Below are 22,497 nucleotides of genomic sequence, written 5' to 3'. Positions count from 1 at the left end.
GACAATTTCAGGGCTATTGTGCCTAAGCATTTATTGAGTCTGAATTCTTTCCACTGAGCACAAACTGTCCCTAAAATACATCCTATTGCTATCACATGGTGTGTCCCCTTGCAGATTTCAAGTCTCTCTGCTTCCTCCGGGTCTCAATCAATTCTTCCCAAATTCCTCAGGCGACTCCCATCCTGAGTTGGAAGAGAAAGGCCCCACTCTCCAAGCCTGGCAGTCAAGATCCCCAAGGCTTAGCGATTAGCTCATAGCTGCGGGCTCCGTCAGAACATCTCTGACAGCCAAAGGCACTGAGATGGTCTCCTGTGGTCCAAGGTTTGGACATGTTGTTCAGAATTCCCTAAACTTGGAACTGTGATGTGCCACTAATGCAAACTTGGAAACAAAACAGACTTTTGCCTTTTCACAAAAATGTGAAAGAGACTTGACTTAGTTCAAAAGCTAATAAATAGTTCTGTTTCTTATGTGAGGAACCATCCAGCGTTTCACATGATGAATGAAACAATCTGGAATTTGCTTTGAAGGTTAAGTCATTCTTAACAATTTTAAATTACCATGCTGGAAAATAAAACTCACAATTGTTAAGAAATTTTAAGAGATCCTACCATTATATAGAGCTTTCATGAAATCATTTAAGTGTCTGCCAATATTCTAGACCTACAAACACAATTGTTGCTTATTCAAGAAACGAGTAGCTAATTTGTAGATTTCCTGGTTTCTGCTTCCTGCTCTTTCTTCTTTCCTGCTTTTCGTTTGTGATCCCCACTGGCAAAGGCTGAGTGGAGCAGAGATGAAGGTAAAAATTAAATGAAATGTTAAAACACACTCTAGAGGAGGCAACACTGTGGCATAGCGGGCTAAGCTTCTGCCTGCAGTGCCGGCATCCCAGATGGGCGCCAGTTCATATCCCAGCTGCTCCTCTTCCAGTCCAGCTCCCTACTAATGGCCTGGGAAAGGAGTGGAAGGCAGTCCAGGTGCTTGGACCCATGTACCTGCATGGGAGACCCAGAAGAAGCTCCTGACTTTGGATCGGCCCAGCTCCAGCTGTTATGGCCATTTAGGGAGTGAACCAGCAGATGGAAAACCTTTCTCTGTCTTTTCCTCTCTCTGCCTGTAACTCTGCCTCTCAAAAAAAAATAAATAAATAAATAAAATCTTATAAAAACAAACTTTAGGGACAAGAATTGGGCATAATACCTGGCCGGCGCCGTGGTTCAATAGGCTAATCCTCCACCGGCGGTGCCGGTACCCCAAGTTCTAGTCCCGGTCGGGACGCCAGATTCTGTCCTGGCTGCCCCTCTTCCAGGCCAGCTCTCTGCTGTGGCCCAGGAGGGCAGTGGAGGGTGGCCCAGGAGGGCAGTGGAGGATGGCCCAAGTGCTTGGGCCCTGCACCCGCATGGGAGACCAGGGGAAGCACCTGGCTCCTGGCTTCAGATCAGTGCAGTGTGCCAGCCGCAGCGTGCCAGCTGCAGCAGCCATTGGAGGGTGAACCAACGGCAAAAGGAAGACCTTTCTCTCTGTCTTTCTCTCTCACTGTCCACTCTACCTGTCAAAAATAAAATTAAAAAAAATTTTAAAAAAAGGATTGGGCATAATACCTAAAATGCCACTTGGGGAGCCTGGAACCCATAATAGAGTGCCTAGGTTTAAGTCCCAGCTTCCTGCTAACGCACATCCTGGGAGTCAGCAAGTGATGGCTCAAGTACTTTGGTCCCTGCCCCCTATGTGGGAGACCCAGAGGAGTTCTCAGTCCCTGGCTTTGGGCTGATGCAGCCCTAGCTGGTGCTGACATTTAGAGAGTAAACCAGTAGATGGGCGTTCTATCTGTCTCAATCTCTCTCTCTCTCTCCCTGCCTTTCAACTAAACAAACATAAATAAATAATGTTTAAAACCTCACTGTGGTATATTCATCCATTTTCTCATGGATACCAACTCCTCTTTGACCCTTCCTCATTGAGAAAGTCATTTTCCATGTGACAACTACTGCTGCAGCAATGCTGCACCGCCAGGGAACACACTGTTCTTGACTTACTCTGCGGACTCCGTGTGACTATCCTGTAACTGGGTTCCCAAAGTGCAAATCAAGCACACCTTCCCTTTTTCACAGTAAAGGTGGCTGATTTGAATCCACTGACTAATAAGGACCAGCAGGACTTTATGCTCTAATTTTCCAGGATATTGTTACCTTAGAAAACAGATCTATCTACTCTTCAAAGACCAAAGTCTACATGTTTGCAAAAAAAAAAAAAATCCGTGCAGTGACATCAATACTTTGGTACCTCCAGTTGAGTACAATTTTTGCAACCTGCCACCACTGTATATAGCAATTCTCAGACATTTTTTGTCTCCTTACCTTTTTTATTTTATTTTTTCAAAAGAGAGAGAGAGAGAGAGAGAGAGAGAGAGGTCTTCCTCTGGTTCACTCCTCAGATGGCCGCAACAGCCAGAGCTGAGCTGATCCAAAGTTAGGAGCCAGGAACTTCTTCCTGGTCTCCCACGCAGGTGCAGGGGCCCAAGTATTTGGGGCATCTTCCACTGCTTTTCCCAGGCACATTAGCAGGGAGCTGGATCAGATGTGGAGTAGTTGAGAATCAAACCAAAGCCCATATGGGATGCTGGCATTACAGACAGCAGTTTAACCTGCTACGCCACAATGCCAGCCTCCTAAAAACTCTTTCCAAAACCAAAGAAAATTTATGAAGAAAATTGTTTTATATTTTGCAAATGTACTTAGCGTCTGGCTTAATAGAAGACAGCTGGATTCTTATATCTGCTTCTGAATTTAATCTGCTGCAATGTGTTGTTCTGGTTGAAATATCTGAAGAGAATATGGTTTCATATAATTGTAGCTGGAAAAGAAGGACCTCACAGATGCCTTGCAAAGAACAGCTTTGAGGAGCAGGCATTTGGTCTAGCAGTTAAGAGGTCTATATCCAAGCTGGAGTGCCTGGGTTCAAGTTCTGGGTCTGCTCATCGTTCCGACTTCCTATTAATGAGCATCCAGGAAGACAGCAATAATGGTTACACCCCTGCCACCCAGGTGGGAGACCTGGGTGGAGTTTGGGACTCCTGGCTGCACCCTGGCCCAGGCTTGGGTATAGGCATTTGAGGAATAAATGAGAGAATGGAAGACCTCTTTGTCTCTCCCTCCTTCCCTCTTTCTCTCTCCCTCTCTCCCCCTCTCAGCTTTGCAAATAAAATATAAGGAAATAAACTCTTTTTTCAAAACAGAAAAGGAACCGTTTGAGAACAGGGGCTAGATGCTGCATGTGCCCTTATCAGGCTCGAGCTCTCACTGTGTGATTCAGATCCAGGTTTGCACGCTCTCGCTTCAGCAGAGTATCACCGTGGACTTGAGAAAAGGCAGCCGCGAGGCGGAAAGCAGTCTCCACTGCTTCTCACCCATCTGCTTGGCGTATGATGTCCCTTCCATCTGTCAGTAGAACTGCTGGGCGGACCGCGGAACGCCTGGTCCACAGCTGACAAAGGCACTCTGTGAACACTCGTTCTCTTCCTTCTCCCCTTCCCTCTCGGCCATGGTTAGTTTTGAGTGTCAACTTCACTGAGCCTGCGATGCCCAGATCTCTGGTTAAATTCTATCCTGGGTGCTGTGAGGGTGTTTCAGGGAGAGATTAACGTTGGAATGGGTGGACTGAGTGAGGCAGATGGCCCTCACCAGTGTGAATGGGCCACATCCTACCCAGGAGGCCTCAGAAAGAACTAAAGTTCTTGCTCTGCCAGACTGATTAAGCTCAGACGGTGACCTTCTCCGGCTCTTGCACTGGGACCTCCTGCTTGCCTGCTTCCAGGTCTTTCACTTCAACTGAAGCTGTGCCAGCTTCCCTTGGTCTTCAGCTTGCAGACAGCAGCTCATGGAACTTAGTCTCCACAGTCGCAGGAATCAATGACTTCTGATAAATCTCATTCCAGATATGTATAGATACATACAGATGATCCTCAACTTACGATGGGGTTACAACATCTAAACTCATCAGAAGTTGAAAATATTGTTGAGTCAAAAATCCATTGAGAGGCTGGTGTTGTGGCATAGCAGGTTAGGCTCCTGCATGCAGTGCCCGTGTCCCATATGGGCACTAGTTCAAGAGTTCAAGTCCTGGCTGCTCCACTTCTGATCCATCTCCTTGTTAATGTGCCTGGGAAAGCAGCAAAAGAGGGCCGCTGTACCCACATGGGAGACTCAGATGAAGCTCTTGACTCCTGTTTCAGCCTGACCCAATCCCATCTGTTGCAGTCATTCGTGGAGTAAACCAGCAGATGGAAGATCTTTCTCCCTCTCTAACTCTTTCAAATAAATAAAATAAAATTTTTAAATGAATTAAATCAGAACCAGCATTGTGACACAGGATATTAAGCCACTGTCTGTGACACTGGCACCCCATATCAGCACCAATTCCAATCCAGGAGGCTCTACTTCTGAACCAGCTCCCTACTAATGTGCCCAGGAAAGCAGTAGAAGATGGTCCAAGTGCTTGGGCCCCTTCCACCCACGTGGGAGACCTGAATGGAGTTCCAGTCTCCTATTATTGGCTTAGTCCAACCTTGGTCATTGGAACCAGCAGATGAAAAATTCCTCTCTCTCTGTGTGTGTGTGTGTGTGTGTGTGTGTATCCCTCTCTCTCTGTAACTCCACCTTTCAGATAAATAAATTTTAAAAATGCATTGAATACAGCAAACTGACCGAACATCATAGCTTAGCAATTCAGTACAACGCAGAGTTTCTCTGTTTGCACTCATGATTTTGTGGCCATCCGGGAGCTGTGTACACTGCCACTGTTCAGTTTCTCAAGAGAGTCTTGACCACATATCTCTTGCCTGGAAAAAAAGTCAAAATTCAAAATCTGAAATATGGCTTCTACTGAATAACCTGTATCACTTTTGTACCACTCCAAAATCAAAAAAAAAAAATTGTCAGATGAGCCCTAATAAGTTGGGAACAATCTGTATATAGATATATAAAGACACTTCAAAAAGCCCATGGAAAAACAGAATTAAAGAATAAATTTGCTTTGGTGCAAAAATTTTTGAAATCCATATATAGTTTTTTCATAATTTTAATGCTTTGTGAACTTTTTGAAGACCCTCATTTGCATGGATTTCAGGCTTTTTGCACCAAAATAAATGTATCTGTTAATTCTATTTTCCATGATTTTAAGTAGCCCCCTACATATCCTATTGTTTTTATTTCTCTGAAGAATCTCAACTCACATAGCTTCTCTTTGCCTTTTCTTTCTCTGTTGATGTTCTGATCACCTAGAAAATATAACTCTCAACACGGTCATTTGTTTTAGAGCAGGCGTTTGTTGCGTGCTGCCCGGTATCCATGGTCTCCTCTTGGGGTTACACAGCCCTACTTTCAGTTGGGTAGTTTGGATCTCACTGTTTCCAGAGTTCGGCTCAGTTCCACCAGTAGACTTTGATAGTCTTACTGCAGTCAAAACAGTCCGCCTGCCTGGCAAAACAACTCCTTCAAGGATAACATGATCCTGGCAGAAGGGAAGTCCCCATTGTCCCTCTGGACTTGCTAGTGTGGCTGTGAGGTGCACGGCCAGGAAAGGACTCTTCCAGAGATTCCTGCGCTGTGTAACAAGTCAGACCCTAAATCAAAGCTTTCACAAGCTCTCCATCATTCTCTTTCTGCTGATACTAACTTGACAGAGGTCTAGAAACAACCCACGTCATAGAAATGACTTTTATCTTGCAGAGTCCTAACTGATACACTTCACAACACAAAATCTTTTCTAAGTTTCTCAGTGGCAGCTACTAACTTAGTATCTCAGTGAACAAGCGTGTGCTAGGGCTGCTGTAAACATCCAGCCATTACTAACAGCCAGGATGGAAAACTCTGAGAACAGGTAGAGCAAATCCCATCCTAAAGGCATTGTTTGAGCACTGAATCCAGCTCTCCACTGCTCAGCACTCTTCAATTATGTGAGCCAACAAATTACTTTTATGCATAACCTTATTTGGTTTCCTTTTCTTTAAAAAAAAAAAAAATAGTTCATTAGTTGAAAGCCAGAATGACAGAGAGAGAAAAGAGATCTTCTATCTACTGTTTCACTCCCCAAATGCCCACAACTCCCAAGATTGGGCCAGGCCAACGCCAAGAGCCAGGAACTCCATTATGGGTCTCCCAAGTATGTGGCAGGGGCCCAAGCACTTGTGCCATCATCCATCCCTCCCCCAGGTAGAGCAGCAGAGAGCAGGAAGCAGAGCAAGCAGGGCTGGGACAGGCACTCTGGTGTGGGAAACCGGCATCATAAATGGTAGCCTAACCTGCTGCGTCATCACCCCTGCCTCTGGGTTGCTTTTTTTGTTACTTGATTTCTAATCAAGACACCGGCAGTGACGGAGACTCAGATGGTACTGGATGCTTTGTGTAACTACTAATGCCCCCCAAGCACCATGTGCGAACTACTGCTAAGCCATTGTCTTAATATTTTACTTCAGTTTGGGTGGTTTACCTAAGGAAATATTGCAAAATAATTTTTGTCTGCCATGGCTTCATGCAAGACCCATTGCCCTGACTGGTATATTTGCTGTAACTGTCATTCATGCTTCTTCATAGGCATGGTGCTGGATGATTTTGCAGACTCATGAATATGTTGATGTACCTTGTTGCTCTTCCAATTTCTAGCAAGTCCCCCTAAGAACTTCCCTTTCAAATGATTAGAATCTCCGTCTCACAGTAAGCAGGAATACATTCAGAAAATTGTGACACATGAAAAGTATTTTTGAAACTTGTAAACTACCAAGAGAAAATATCCTGCCACATTTGAGCTAAGTTGCTCCCATAGGGCCAGGACTAGCTAAATGCAGGGAATGGCCGCTTCATGATCCCAACACAAACTCTTCTGCTTGGCCCTCTCCTTCAAGCACTTCCCCCCACCCCCAGATAAAGAGACAACTGGCTTATGACCACCCTCCAATCCAGCTCCCCTCGTGTGGACAGCCCACTGGTTTCAACCCAAACCTGGTCTAGGCAAAGGGAAGGGTAGTCAGCCTTAGCCATACAGCCTGAAATCAAGATTGAGCTGGACACTGCTTGGGCCATGAATAACATTCATCAGACCACTTCAGTCTCCTCTTTCCTTTAGTACCACACTCTATCAGGCCACCTCTCCACGAGGATGCTGTTGGTCCGTCCCCACCCCGACACAGCACCCTCCTGCCAGTTATGGGGGAATCCAGGTTTTGAGAGGCCGGAAGTTTATTCCATCTGAATTCCCTCTGTTAGACTAGAAAGTTAAAAACAAAACTGGAAGGCCAGCACAGTGGTCCAGTGTGGGTTACGCCTCAGATTGTGGTGCCAGCATCCCATGTCAGAGTACCACTTCACGTCCCAGCTCCTCTGCTTCTGATCCAACTGCCTGCTAATATGCCTGGGATGCAACAGGTGATGGTCCAAGTACTTGGGTCCCCACCACCCATGTGGGAGACTCAAACAAAGTTTCTGTCTCCTGGCTTCTGCCCAGCAGAGCCCTAGCTACTGGGGCCATTTGGGGGGTCAACTAGCAGACAGAAGTGTTCTCTCTCGCCTTATCTATCTATCTATCTATTTATCTATTTGCCTTTCAAACAAGTAAATCTGTCAAATAAATAAATAAAAAAAATAAATTTGGGAAATGTTCTATACAAGTGAAGAGCCCTGAAGCTCAAGTGCTATTAGTTACACAGGAAATCCAGTGCCGCTCCTTCTTATTCAAGAAAAGGTATAAGATCCTACCATACAGATCACCTTGCACTGGTAGGCACTTAATAACTGTCTTTGATTGCCAGGAAATAGAGCTTCCTCGAGATTTCTATAGGTTTCTTTTCTTCTCTATCTAGGTTCTTAATGGAAGAAAAGGGAAATTACTCTATTTCTCTTGGAAATCAATACTAAGTTATCAAAATCGTGGTCAGACTCAAGGAATATTAGGATGTTCTATGTGAAAGAAACGGTGACAATTAGATTATCAAAAGATTTTATTTTCTAGATAAAAAAGAAGCTTAAAAGGAGCCAAAGGCTGAGTGCTTAGCAGAAAAACATCCAGTCTACAGGACTGGGACTCGGACTGAATTCCACACACACATAGACGCCAGAGTGTGCACATCACCCGCCAGTCTCCCACCACAAATCCAATCCCTGTCTGCCAATAACTGCAGCAAAAGAATCACTCTCTCTTACACAGTTTGGGAAAATGAATTCTACAAATCTGCCCTTTGAGAGAGAAATAAGAGTGTTTAGAAGTATTGTAACCAGTTTGAGTCTCAGCCAGGCCATTCGCTAGACGTGTCTTCATCTATGAAGTAGAAGAGATCTAGCTACTTGGCAAAGTTGAAGTTTGGGAAGTCAAATATTTCACATAGAGCCTGCAGACAGTGCAAATGGATCTGCCTTAGACCCCTGCCACTCACCTCTGAGTAAGAGTGTAGAGGTGGGGCTGGTGCTGTGGCATAGCTGGTAAAACCGCCACCTGCAGTGCCTGCATCCCATATGGGCGCCGGTTCATGTCCCAGCTGCTCCTCTTCCAATCCAGCTCTCTGCTGTGGCCTGGGAAAGCAGTAGAAGATGGCCCAAGTCCTTGGGTCCCTGTACCCATGTGGGAGACCCAGAAGAAGCTCCTGACTCCTGCCTTCGGATTGGCACACCTCTGGCCATTGCGGCCAACTGGGGAGTGAACCATCTGATGGAAGACCTCTCTCTCTCTCTCTCTCTCCCCCTCCCTCCCTCCCTCCCTTCCTCCCCCCTTCTGTCTGTGTAACTCTGACTTTCAAATAAATAAATAAATATTTAGGGGAAAAAAAGTGTAGAGGTACAAATTGAACTCTCCATAAATTTGAAGAGAATAGAAGAACAGTCACCAGCAAAAGAGATATTTTAACCAATTTCAACAAGTTTATGGAACATAGATGGGGCAGGCAGGTGGAAGCAAGAGGACCAGGAAGCCCACTTTTAAGGGAAGAGTAAAAGGTCGGGATGGAGTCTGTGGAGGCACAAAAGGGCTCTAGGCTTAGAATCCAGGGGTTTCTCCCAGTAGGAGCGGAGAACTGATGGACACCCATCAGTTGCACAAATGCACCAAGTCCCCATCCTCCTCTCCTCGTCCCATCTTCATTTTCATGGAAAAAGTTTTCTTTGGAGTAAAAAGGTGAACACTTCTGCAAAGCCCCTGAACAAATTCCCCAAGGAAAGAGAATGCTTTCTCCCATGGGGATCAACTGATGTCGGAGGGACAAACCGTCCCCTTAGTGGAGTGCACCAACCTCCCAACAGGAAGCCACGCCATGTACCCATGATGGAAGAAACATGCATCAACCACCGACACTTTCTTCTTCGTACAATGCAAACATGCAGAGACTATCATATCGATAAGGCATACACAGCAACACCAAAGACAGCACGAAGACAGCTGAGCCAAGTAACAAACGCAGAAGAAACTTCCAAAAGCAGGAGATGCTTTTCAAATAATCCAGTTATTATGAAGAAGTAAGAAACTATTGCTTCTAAAAAAATAGTGTTGTGAATCTGTGAAAAAGGAGCAATCAGAAAATAAGAAATAGATTTCTAAGGATAAAAAAGCCTAATTGCCTAGATTGAAAAGAAATTTAAGGTTTCTAAAATAAAGCTCCCAGAATGTATACCTGCTAAGAGACTGGAGAAGTAATTCAGGAGATGTAACATCTAACTAATAGAAGTCTGAAAGAATGAGCAGCAGAAATCAGAAATATGTAAAAGATTAGGGGAGAAGGAAAAGCTGGAGAAAGCAAAGAGGCAGAGGCCGCTATAGTGAGCATCTTAAAAGTATCCTGTCTTGGGGGCCGGCGCTGTGGCATAGCTGGTAAAGCTGCCACCTGCATGCAGGCATCCCTTACAGGTGCCGGTTCAGGTCCCGGCTGCTCCACTTCCCATCCAGCTCTCTGCTATGGCCTGGGAAAGCAGTAGAAGATGGCCCAAGTGCTTGGGCCCCTGCACCTGCGTGGCAGACCAGGAAGATGCTCCTGGCTTCGGATCAGCACAGCTCCGGCCATTGCAGCCATCTGGAAAGTGATCCAGTGGTTGAAAAATTTCTCTCTCTCTCTTTCTCTGCCTCTGCCTCTCTGTAACTCTGCCTTTCAAATAAATAAGCCTTAAAAAAAAGTATCATGTCTTAGGCAGCATTTATACTGTTATCATATATAAGTATTACTTTAATACTGGTATACAACATATTCCCAATAACTTATAAGTCTCATATTATTTGTTCATTTCCACTCTGGCAGGTGTCAGAACCAAGGAGTATCTTGGAAACTTTAGAATTGCCATCATTTTAATTGCCTCCCAAGCTTTCCCCTGATGAACATACAACCAGGTCAAATCAACATGACTTCTGTTTAAAGCAACTTCCAGTCTTCAGACAGGTTCAAGTGAAACCTCAATTTCACTCTCCCTTTTCTTATTAAATTGTCCTCCTATTCTCCTTCCACATCAAAATCCTAGAGCCATCTGTGCTCAGGCCACCCCACCCAGCTGTCCATCCCCCTTGATCCAGTTGTCTGAGGTACACATGCAAGCCTGACTCACTCTCCAATCAAACTCAACCACTACAATCGTTCTTCTAATCTGTGATCAGTTTTCTCCATCCATACAAAACTTGAAGACAAATCCTCTTAAATAAAAAGCATTCTCCCATTAACAAGGGCTTCATTATCATGAGAATGAACTGGATTAAGGACTTGCTTTATGCTAGGCACTTTTTTTTAGAGAGAGACAGACATAGAGGTCTTCCATCAGATGGTTCACTCCCCAATTGGCCACAACGGCTGGAGTTGTGAATGGCCCGGCTGAGACTCAAACTGGTTACAATACTTCTAAACACTCTTATTTCTCTCTCAAAGGGCAGATTTGTAGAATTCATTTTCCCAAACTGTGTAAGGGAGAGTGATTCTTTTGCTGCAGTTATTGGCAGACAAGGATTGGATTTGTGGTGGGAGCAAGAATTTCTGTGCAGGATTATTTGAATTCAAAGCCCACACTTTTTATGTTTCATGGCAACCCTGCCTTACTTATATTTGCATTTTATAAGTACATTTTTATGTTAACCTACTTTTATTGTCTCAACAAACCTATGATATAAGTTATTAATCCCATTTTACAGGCTAAAATATTGAGGCCCATAGAACTTACTGATTTACTGCTGATCAGACCATGCACTCGACCCCACTAATTCTTGTTGCCACAAGCTCGTATTTTGATTCCACTTTTCTGATCAAATATCATCATTCAACCAACATTGTACCCTTATAGTATATCAAGTGTCATTACCACTGTGACTTTTGGTTTCTGTTGCCAGTTATTTCATGGTCAAACCCTTCATTCTATCATTCAGCACAGACTTAACCTAGCCCAGCACACACCCTTCACCCCACCAGGATCCCACACTCGTTTTTCGTGTTAGATTTTCATTACTTCAACTGAAACACCCGAACAACTTAGGGGAGAAAACAGTTTATTTCAGCTTACAGTTTGGAGGTTCACAGTACAAGATCAGGCAGCCCCATTAGTCTGGAGTCTGGTGGAAGCTGCCATGGCAGACGTATGTAGAGGAACACCAGGTGGCAAGCCAAGAAGGAGGGAGAGACAGGAAAGACATTCAGCTTATGTAACTAACCTCCTGGAGAGAGCTACTTTCCAAGGGCAAACCTCCAACGACCTGCTGACCTCCTACTGGGCCCACCTCCCAGATGTCATAATTCTATCAAGTCTCCACCTTTCATTTCCCAACCATTAACTTAAGACTTTGGCTTATACCTCTGCAGGAGCTTGGGGTGCAAAATCCTGTTCAAACCATGATACTCACTACGCTTGTTCCCATACTTAAACTTTGCCCAGGCTCTACTCCTTCCTGGGACACCCTGCTCTTCCTCTCTGCCCAAATCACTCCCCATTACTTCAATATCCATCTCGGATTCAAAGTACGCATCCCTGAGAGCTCAGTGTATCTATTTTCACTCTACTACATGTTGGGCATTTATAGTTTCTGTTCAAACACCCTCCTTCTGTTTACTTATCCCCTGTAAAGGTTTTGTATTTTCAAGCCTGTATATACTCTTTGAAGTCAAAGACAAAAACACGTATTTCTTTATATCTTTCCTTTGCCTGTAACTCGGGGCCTACAAGGTACACATCTCCTAGTAAACGCTTGACTCTTGAGGAACTAAATTAATAGCTTCTGAGCTGTGTGTCCCCAAGTCAAGCATCTCTCGTCCCCTATTGTTTAACTTCTCTTGAAAGCTTGCCAGGTCCTCGTGACTTTCCTTTGAGTCATTCGCTTCTCTCCCCCACATTTTCCAAGCTTATTTTTTCCACTGACCTGATGTTCTGATGTGCCCCGTGCATATTCCTCATTTGTCTTTACTTTCTGCTCTTTCACAAAGCAAAATGTGAAGTGATCCATGCTTTCATTGGCACAGTTCAGTCTTGGGTTTTTTTCCCCCTCCTAACTGAACCATTCATGTGGAGGAAGCTTTTGATCCAGGATTCAGATATTCAGTCGCATTTTACATAACCAGAAACCATGCTAGGTGGTTATGTAAACTCTGGTTTTGACTTGAATAGCCAGACAAGAGTCTTTACAATTTGGGTTAAAGCATCTTGTCAGCTTCCATTCATTTCTGATGGTCTGGTGTCAACGTTATCCCACAATAGTGCTGTCAAAGAGACTCATGGGTGTGTGAGGGGAGACTATTTGAACACAAAAAAATACAATTTTTAGACCCATTTCTTGCTCTGTGTTGTCATTATCATATAAAATGCTTAAAAAGAGTTCAAGTTTACTTGAACGGTTTAGAGAACAACAGCAAGAAAAGAGATAATACAGGCAAAGCATTGCACTACAAAGCAAGGCTTGGGGTCAACAGTCAACAAAAGTACCTTGTTGGTGTGGAAATATCCAGACAAGTGGCAGTGAGTTCATTTTGGGTTGTAATAAACAGCCTTTTATCTGGACAAGGACTGCTTTCTAACATACATTCACTATTGCTTCGCAGTGAGAATTCTGAATATTTCTGGAAGGAAACTAGAGGAGGAAGCATGAAGACAACAAGTGGAGAAACTCAGGAACCAAAACACAAGCTGACCAAAGTCTGCACAAAAACACCAGTGGACTACTGCAAATTTCCAACCACATTTCCTGGTTCTACAGCTTGTCTTGTCCTAAGGACTTTGTTTTTTAGCACTTGTATTACACGTTGGCTTCTCTAAAGAACTGGATGCACACAGAAGGGTAAATCAGAAAGTTTGTAGGAAACTGGAATTGGCTGGCACCGTGGCTCAATTGGCTAATCCTCCACCTGCGGTGCCAGCACCCCGGGTTCTAGTCCCTATTGCGGTGCCAGGTACTGGTCCCGGTTACTCCTCTTCCAGTCCAGCTCTCTGCTGTGGACAGGGAGGACAGTGGAGGATGGCCCAAGTGCTTGGGCCCTGCACCCACATGGGAGACCGGGAGGAAGTACCTGGCTCCTGGCTTTGGATCAGCCTAGCGGCCATTAGGGGAGTGAGCCAACAGAAGGAAGACCTTTTTCTCTGTCTCTCTTTCACTGTCTATAACTCTACCTGTCAAATTAAAAAAAAAAAAAAAAAGAAAATGGAATTAAAAGATGTTTATTTTTGGTGCAAAAAAATTTAAGACCCATGCATCATTTTTTTTTCTTACAATGCACTTTCCACAAATGTTTTACACACCCCTTTCTGCACAGATTTCAGTTGTGCTTTGTGCCAAAATAACCTTTTTAAATTCTATTTTCTGTGAAAGTGTTGAAGTACCCTCTTGTCGACTTGCTCGCCCTCTTGTCCACAGGCTTCCAACTGGAACAGTTGACCCATCCATTGTTCCTGGGACGACATAAGCACCACACGCAACCACTCTATGCCATTGGTCAAGGTATGCCACACAGTTTCCATTCTAATCTGACAATATGGAGGACATGGTGGCCACGGTCCTAGTTTGCCTGCCCCAAGCCTGACATTTGTCTAGAAACACGTGGGAGGAACCCATGCGTGTTGTTCTTTGAAGGGATGAGAGAATAGGCTGCAGCCCAGAGACCCTGCCTGGTGAGCTGGAACTCTGCAAACACTTCCAACCTGATTAATAAAAGTGAGCTCACTCGTGCATCCTGGTTAGTCTCTTTAGTCAGTGAAAGTTTTCTTCCAAAATTAAAAAATGCCATTTCTACAGCAATCATTGAAAGCTGTTAAGGGCTAACAATACACAATTAGCTCAAAAATCTTCCCATCTAAAGTTGTTAAATTTAAAAGCAATGGCAACATTTGTAAAGCAGAAGACAGATTTGACATTAATGTCTTTAAAATCCCTAACATTCAACCAAAAAAACCAGCAGTAGCTCCACAAACAGGATGATATTCAGAGCTGCTATGATAAAAAGGTGGTTAATATTTTTACCATGTAAAGAACTTATATGGGTCAATAAGAAAAACATTAAGATACTAATATATAAGCAGATACAGTTAGGAATAATTTCAGAAAAAAGAAAGCTTACCAAAAGTCACCCTAAAAATTATCAATCTTGCAAATTATTAAAGAAACTTAAAAGATATGAACCATTTTCTGTTATCACACAACTATCTTTTTTTTAGATTTTTTTAAATTATTTGAGAGGTAAAGTTATAGACATTGAGAGGGACAGACAGAGAGACATGTCTTCCTTCCTCTGGTTCACTCCCCAAATGGCCACAGTGGCTGGAGCTGTGCCAATCCAAAGCCAGGTGCCAGGAGCCAGGAGCCAGGAGCCAGGAGCTTCTTCCAGGTCTCTCGCAGGGGTGCAGGGGTCTAAGAATTTAAGCCATCTTCTACTGCTTTCTCAGACCACAGCAGAAACCTGGACTGGAAGAGGAGCAGCCAGGACTAGAATCAGCTCTCATATGGGACGCCGGCACTGCAGGCAAAGGATTAATCCACTGTGCCACAGTGTCGGCCCCAAAACTATCTTTTTTAATATCAGTACTCAATAAGATTGAAATGAAAATGTCTTATAGTAGCTTTGGAAAGAATTTCAGCAGAAATTAGCAAGAACCTAGAAATTTTTTCTGACATTCTATCCCAAGGAAATGATTTTGAATATGGGGGAGCAGAGAGCTATATGCACGCATATTTATCAAGGTGTTCTTTGATGGGTTTTGTTTCTTATTATTACTAAATTAAGAATAAGTAGCACTTTGGCAGCACTCTGTGCCTGAAACTCTGCTAAGAGTCCATGTCATGAAATCATTTACTCCTGCAAAGCCCTGTTAGGTGCGATGTACTATTGATATCTTATTTCACAGCCAATGAAACTGTGACACAGAGAGGTTCAATGACTTGCCCAAGGTTGAACAGTAAGTGGTGAGGCAAGAACTGTCACCAGGTGCCATTTCTCAGCTTCTAACCTACACTTCCCCTCTCACTGCATAATATGCTCATTATAGAGAATTTTCAAAATGCAAGTAAACATAATTAAAAATTTAATTAGCAATAACCTGTATTTTCTTTGTCATTTTGATATGCATATATAAAGTTATATTATACAATTCAATCTCAAACTGTATTTATTCAACAAATACTGTGAGAATATTTCCATCCTCTTCCACAAATGACTTGTGTTCTGAATACTATTACAGCAAAGAGATGGATACAGCCATTTAGTTTTTCTTTGCTTGTAATTATTTTATTTAATGACACAGTGAACATCTTTATATATTTTTGTCTGAATATGTTTCCCAGAAATAGAATTGTTTTAAGACAGCTACTTTCAAAAAGCATTCAATTTTTTTACAATATTAGACTTATATTTTTAGTGTTTCCTAAAAAATGGTTTATCAGTGGATTTTCTTGTTAAGGATTTCAGACAATCTCCATGGTACTACATCCTATCAATGCCATTTTTGGAGACCTTAGTCAATTCACTAGGTAAAAACGGTATCTTACTGCCATTTGATTGTCATTTTTGTTCATTAATATATATCACTAGGTGCCACACACGGCTGCTTCATGCTGCTTCCTTTGTATAACTGCTCATTCAACCCTTTGCCCAAGTTTCAATAGTGTTTTACATATCAACTGCATAAGCTCTTTGTATTTTACCTATGCTTTACTGCCATCTGTATTTTAAAGATCTCATTTACTTTACCTAACTTTATTTAGAAACATAAAATTTGGAGACAAACTAACAAGTACCTTTCCCTACCTTCATCTCAGGGAATCTCATTCTCAGAGGAAAACATTCCTGAAAAGTTCTACATAACACAGATGCTTGATTTCATGATGTTACAGGAACAAGCAGAGAAAAGCTGAATGCTTCACATCATAAATAAAAGCCAACAATATATGTATAAAAGTATCAGAACAGGGGGCTGGCCTGGTGGAGAAGGGAGTTGGGTCAGCTGTACACCCTGCAACTCTTGGCTGCTCCACTTCCAATCCAGCTCCCTGCTTATGCACTTGCAGAAGTAGCAGGGAATGGCCCAAGTGCTTGGGCCACTGCCATCCAAGATCTCCCTCTCTCCCTCTCTCCCTCTTTCCCTCTCTCCCTCTCTCCCTCTCTCTCAATTCTTCCTTTCAAATAAGAATTAAAGGGCCGGCGCCGCAGCTCACTAGGCTAATCCTCCGCCTAGCGGCGTCGGCACACCGGGTTCTAGTCCCGGTCGGGGCGCCGGATTCTGTCCCGGTTGCCCCTCTTCCAGGCAGCTCTCTACTGTGGCCAGGGAGTGCAGTGGAGGATGGCCCAAGTGCTTGGGCCCTGTACCCCATGGGAGACCAGGACAAGCACCTGGCTCCTGCCATCGGATCAGCTCGGTGTGCTGGCAGCAGCGCGCCGGCCGTGGCGGCCATTGGAGGGTGAACCAATGGCAAAGGAAGACCTTTCTCTCTGTCTCTCTCTCTCACTGTCCACTCTGCCTGTCAAAAAAAAAAAAAAAAAAAAAAAAAAAAAAAAAAAAAGAATTAAAAAAATATATCAGAAGAAAGTACACAGTGAGGATTTTTTTATTTTCCAAGTTTGGGCTAATCAGAAAGCACTATGTTTTTTACCAAAAAATAAGCAAGAAACTTGGAGAGAAGGGGGAGGAAAAAATGGACACTAAAAGAACCCCAAAGAGGAAAAGGAAAGACAACTCTTCCATGAGGTGTTTCATTTTGCTATGAGCTCCACAACAATGCTTCTCCCACATGATCATCCTGCTCTAAAAAGCAACGAGGCTCCAGAACGCAAGGAGGGCAAGACACCAGGTGGTCCATCCTCCCCGGCTTTTCTGGTCTTCACCAGACACAGCCAGGACCCCCTACCTTCACCAGCCAGGGTGGCCAGCATTACCCGGAAAGACAAGGGGGACAGGCTTCAGACCAGCACTTGAAGGCTCTCAGCCAATTCCCAGTATACTAGCTGCTGGCCCCCTGTTGCAAAATGCAGAGAAAGGTCAAGGCAGGCTGATTTACTGAGGAAGCAGGAAGGGCCGTCTACAGCCATGCCGGTCAGTTTCCCAATTCTCTTTCCACCAGTGTGTGTTCCATCCTTCCTGGACATTGCTTCATGGCAGGAAGGAGTGTCACAGGCCTTGATAGTCATGGCCACTGTCGTCTTCTCCTATTGCTTGTGGCACTCAGCATTTCCCTAAAAGTCATGAAATTTCCCAAAGGGAAGAAGGGGAGTTAAAAACAGGAATTTAACCCCTGCATTGCTGGGTATGGCATTGGGTGTTACCGTAGACTGCCGGCAGGAATCACCTGAGCAAGTCTGCAAACTCCCGAAGCCCTAAGGAAATGGGGGTTGGGGGAGGGTGGGGGCGCACAGCATTGGTGCAAAAAGCACCCCAAGGGCCAGTGCTGTAGCATAGTAGTAGCAATAGTAGTGGTAGTGGTGGTGGTGGTGGTGGTGGTAGTAGTGGTAGTGGTAGTAGTAGTAGTAGTGGTAGTGGTGGTAGTAGTAGTGGTAGTAGTAGTGGTAGTAGTAGTGGTAGTGGTGGTAGTGGTGGTGGTAGTAGTAGTGGTAGTAATAGTAGTGGTAGCGGTAGTAGTAGCAGCAGTAGTAGTAATAGTGGTGGTAGTAGTGGTAGTGGTAGTAGGAGTAGTAATAGTAGTGGTAGTGGTGGCGGTAGTAGTAGTAGTGGTAGTAGTAGTGGTGGTGGTGGTAGTAGTGGTAGTAGTGGTAGTAGTAATGGTAGTAGTAGTAGTGGTAGTGGTGGTAGTAGTAGTGGTAGTAGTAGTGGTAGTGGTGGTAGTAGTAGTGGTAGTAATAGTAGTGGTAGCGGTAGTAGTAGTAATAGTGGTGGTAGTAATAGTAGTGGTAGTAGTAGTAATAGTAGTGGTAGTGGTGGTGGTAGTAGTAGTTGTGGTGGTGGTGGTAGTAGTAGTGGTAGTATTTAGTAGAGGTAGTGGTAGTAGTAGTAGTGCTAGTAGTAGTAATAGTGGTGGTGGTAGTAGTAGTAGTGGTAGCAGTAGGTTAGGTATCCACCTGTGGCAGTGGCATCCCATATGGGAGCCAGTTCAAGTTGCAGCGACTCCACTTCCAATCCAGTTCCCTGCCTGGGAAAGCAGTAGAAGATGCTGCACGTGCTTGGGCCCTTGAACCCATGTGGGAGACCCAGAAAAAGTTCCTGGCTCCTGCTTTGGATGGGCTCAGCTCCCGCCATGGCAGCCATCTGGGGAGTGAACCAGAAGATAGAAGACCTCTTCTATCATTCCCTCTCTCTGTCTGTAACTCTAAGTCTCAAATACATAAATAAATAGTTAAAAAAAAGCACCCCAGGTGATTTTAATGTGTAGCCAAGGTTGAGACTTTCTAGGCACAAGTGAGGAGCTAAAGCCATTTAGGAAAAACAAATACAAATCTAAAATGTAGGGTTTGAAAAACTGACCCAGCACCCCCGTGGGGCTGGGCTATCTGTAATCACAGAACTCAGTTCAAGGCTCCAGTACCCCTTCTGTCACTTCACCTTGCATCGGTACAAACAATCCTCTTTCCCGTATTCACAGACAGCAAACAAAAGGTTAAAACATCTTACCCAATGTCCGCTCATTCAATACAGGATGAGACACAGATAGATTGGATAATATAAAGGGAGCCTAAGGCCGCAAACCACAGCCCTGCGTCCCTGCTATTAATAGAACACTGTTTACATTGGAGGGGAAGAGCTTTGTAATGGAATTGGTGTATGTGCGGAATAGTGTTGAATCAGTGGAAGATTGAGAAAATATTAGGGGGAAATTTGCTGCTACTCTCATTATTAATTTGCAATGGGCCTTTAGTGTAGCAACAAATGAAAACATCTTTGACTACCTGTTAAGCCAATCGAAATAATGAGAGAAAATCAGTGTCTTAAACAGCATTTTAGAGGCAATTACTAGACATGGATTTAGTAGTGAAATTTCTTTCAAAATCCAAACATCTATATTTAACAAGGCATGGGACCTGATGTTAAAAGTATTGTTACACCAAAAGCAGGGTTCTAATAGATGTGAAGTTTACCTGTTAATGAATAGAATGTAATTGGTTCAAAAACTTAAAGTTTACTTGGTAATCTCTCTTATTTATAACTTTATAAATGGAAAATGGAAAAGAATCTACAAAACTATAAAATAAAAAACAAGAATGGAGAATTTGGTGACTTAGATACATATTTAAATGGGAAAATATTCCAGATGCCCAAATTGTATTTCAGATTCCCTAAGATGATAAAATATATTTTGAAAGAAGCATAAAAGGAAGATAATGGGAAATTTAATAAACAATACATAATGTGTTTCTTTAACATTATAATTTGGTTGTAGTTACCTATTATAAAGCAAAGAGAAATGCAATAGGAAAAAAAAAGAAAATGCTTAATCTTCTTTCTGAAAAATATTTGTAAACAGCAGTAGAATTTATTTTTAGATGTTTGTTCTCCTTTACATGTGTTTGTGTTTTGTTAAAAGACCAGATACGTAAAGCTAAGGAAACAAGCAGATATAATTAGAGTGGGAACTGGAATTGGGAGTGGGTGAGCCAGGAAAGACTTGGGGAGGGGGAGGGCTGGTTCTTTCTTCTGTTCCCAAGACCTATAGTTAAGCAACAGGTTCAGAGAAGAAAACTCTTGTCTTGCAGCTGGAGACAAGTTCAGCAGGTTTCTGGACCAAAGAGTGAACTCACGGAAATGCCAATCTATCCACAGTCCACGATTAGTAAAATAGAGTAGATGACAGATCTGGAAGGCCCCACTGAAAGCCTGGCTGAAATATTTAGCTGCAGAAGAACACCAACAGAAAAATACAGCAGGGGGGAAATGAGCCTAGTTCGTGTGTGCCCCAAAACAGACAAGGGAGCTGAACCAAGGACTGTGCTGATTGGATGGTGCTGTCCTCCTTGGCAGCCATGTTTGTGTCAAAGCTGTGTGGCTGGGCTTACGGTGCACTGTTGTGTCTGTTAAATATGATTAATAACTGCTTGCTCCAAGGGAAATGCAGGACTTGGTTGAGGAGGAGGGTTTCTTCTCCTTTTCTTTTGTTCAGACTTGGCCAAAAAAAATTTTAACTGCTGTTCAAATCACATCACATCTGGGGCAATTTCTACTTTTTGTTACACAGATAACCAAGTGCAAAGGCACATATTTGTAGTGCACACATGTGTGTGTGCATGTTTTAAGATGGAATAAAGGGGATTGGAGAGGGAACGCATACCAAACTGGTTTATTTTAGACCCCAAAAAACTCATAAAACTAAAACTGACTGAAGCAGACTATGAAGAGCTATGAGCAAATGCCAAGCGACCCGTTCCCCCAGCTCTGAATGGCATTTGCACTCGGCAGCTATAATTTCTTTGTTAACAAGTAAATCCTCCCAGTTTTCTCTGCGGCTTCTGATGTGTTATTATTATATACCACTTGGGAACAGCCGCGGAGGGTGGGCCAGGGAGGGAGGGGGCCTGACACCAGCCATCAATCTTTTATAAACCATGAGTTCTCAAAGAGCACCGAATTTATGGGCAAACAAATCCAGAGTGCCCCAGCCAGAGAGAAAAAACCTGTGGAGCTGGGATGACTGTGAACATGTAACAGCCTAAGGAGGAGGGAAAGCTGGCATGACAAAATAAATCTTCCTTTTAGATCTATTCTGATCACCATTAAACCTGACTTTAAGAGCAACATTCGACTTTTCTTTTCTTTTTTTTTTTTCATAATGAAAAAGGGAACCTGTCAATAAATGTGAATGTGATGGGTATTGGAGAGGACTAAGATTTAGCAAACTTCCCCATGAAGACATTGGTATTTGCCCAGTTCTTGGTGCAGTTCAGGTGCACCTCTAATGGGTCTGCTCTGTGGGGCATGCAGGACTTCGAACACAGTAGGTACTCACTCAATGAGAGTACGTCAAATTGGTGGCGTTCTATATTCATTGACGTTAAAGAAAAATCATCCCTTTCCTTCTCTTATTTTGTTTCATCAATGATCAAATGCTCTTGGCACATTCCCCCAAAATGTCTATAAATCAATTTGTCCCTTCCTGTTCCTAGAACTGCACCCATTCCCAAAAAAAATACCATGTGATGCTTCTACTATTGCAATACCTACCTAGCCAGTCTCCCAGCTTTTAGTTTATCAGATTATGTGTTCTAGGTATTTCCAAGCTCAAAAACTTTCAATCACTTTTGGAAACTCTTAGAATAACTTCAAATCCATTTGCTAATATTCTGGGTGCCTCTCCAAATTTTCAACAAACCTTAAAAGGAAAACTGCTTGCATCAAGTCAAAGTCCTCCCTGGCCTATGTAGCAACTTGCATTTTCTTGCCACCATTAACTTTGCTTTTGCTATTCACCCACTCAACCTGGCCCAGAATGGTTCTCACACTCTGCTTTTCATTGTTCTGCGCGCCTATGCTTTCACGAAACCTGACCTCCTCCTTTACTCCTAAGGAAGTCCTTCAAAATTCCAATGGTTCAGCATTGTGTGGCCTGCCCACCCACACCTGGCTGTTAGTAGAATTTCTTCTCTCAAGAATGACCTGACTTTCATAGTAATTAGCTCTGGAATGACCACATGACACAACCCAGCCAATGAGATGTTGGCTAGGACAACTATTGTTTGATATCCCATTGATTTTAACTTGGGAGCATGTAAGACTAGAACTATTGCTACCACCTACCTGCCATAAAAGAGACTGCTATGTGAGAAGAGCCAGCATAGTTTCCTGTGCTGTGTCCCACAACCTCTCTCAAGTTTCGGAACCACACCACAGCGGAAATAAGATCCACTTCTAGAATTCAATAAAGTTCCTTTTGGTTTAACCCGCCCCTTCAAAGTAATTGCTTTGCATTTTTGAGTGACTTTCCTCTCATTCCTTAATCCATGCCTTCATTCAACCATCATTTATTGACTACCTGTTGTGCTCCCTGCAAGGAACCTTGTTTAGAAAGCTATAAAAGTCTGTCGTCAAGACTCTGTTAACAAAAGGGAAGGAAGTTAGAATGCACTATGCTTAGTTCAAC

General features: G+C 43.4%; 1 long non-coding RNA gene across 4 annotated transcripts in view; it reads right to left on the bottom strand.

Moving 5' to 3' along the window:
- Positions 1-22,497, bottom strand: part of LOC138849718 (uncharacterized) — a 184,901-nt gene that overhangs the window by 93,316 nt on the left and 69,088 nt on the right. Inside the window, exons 3-4 of one of the 4 annotated variants that reach the window (XR_016234290.1) lie at positions 18,491-18,677; positions 17,022-17,650 (exon numbers count right to left, since the gene is read on the bottom strand). The exons of 2 other annotated variants lie outside the window; for them this stretch is intronic. This is a non-coding gene — a long non-coding RNA (uncharacterized LOC138849718). Of the gene's footprint in view, positions 1-17,021; positions 17,651-18,490; positions 18,678-22,497 lie in introns of those variants that run through there. One more of the 4 variants, XR_016234289.1, reaches the window with a different exon arrangement.

The sequence above is a fragment of the Oryctolagus cuniculus genome, chromosome 5 (genome assembly GCF_051225735.1).
Source record: "Oryctolagus cuniculus isolate XC-2025 breed Fujian yellow rabbit chromosome 5, ASM5122573v1, whole genome shotgun sequence".
Lineage (NCBI taxonomy): Eukaryota > Metazoa > Chordata > Mammalia > Lagomorpha > Leporidae > Oryctolagus > Oryctolagus cuniculus.
Note: the sequence above shows the minus strand (reverse complement) of the source record. Positions and strands in the feature narration are given on the sequence as shown.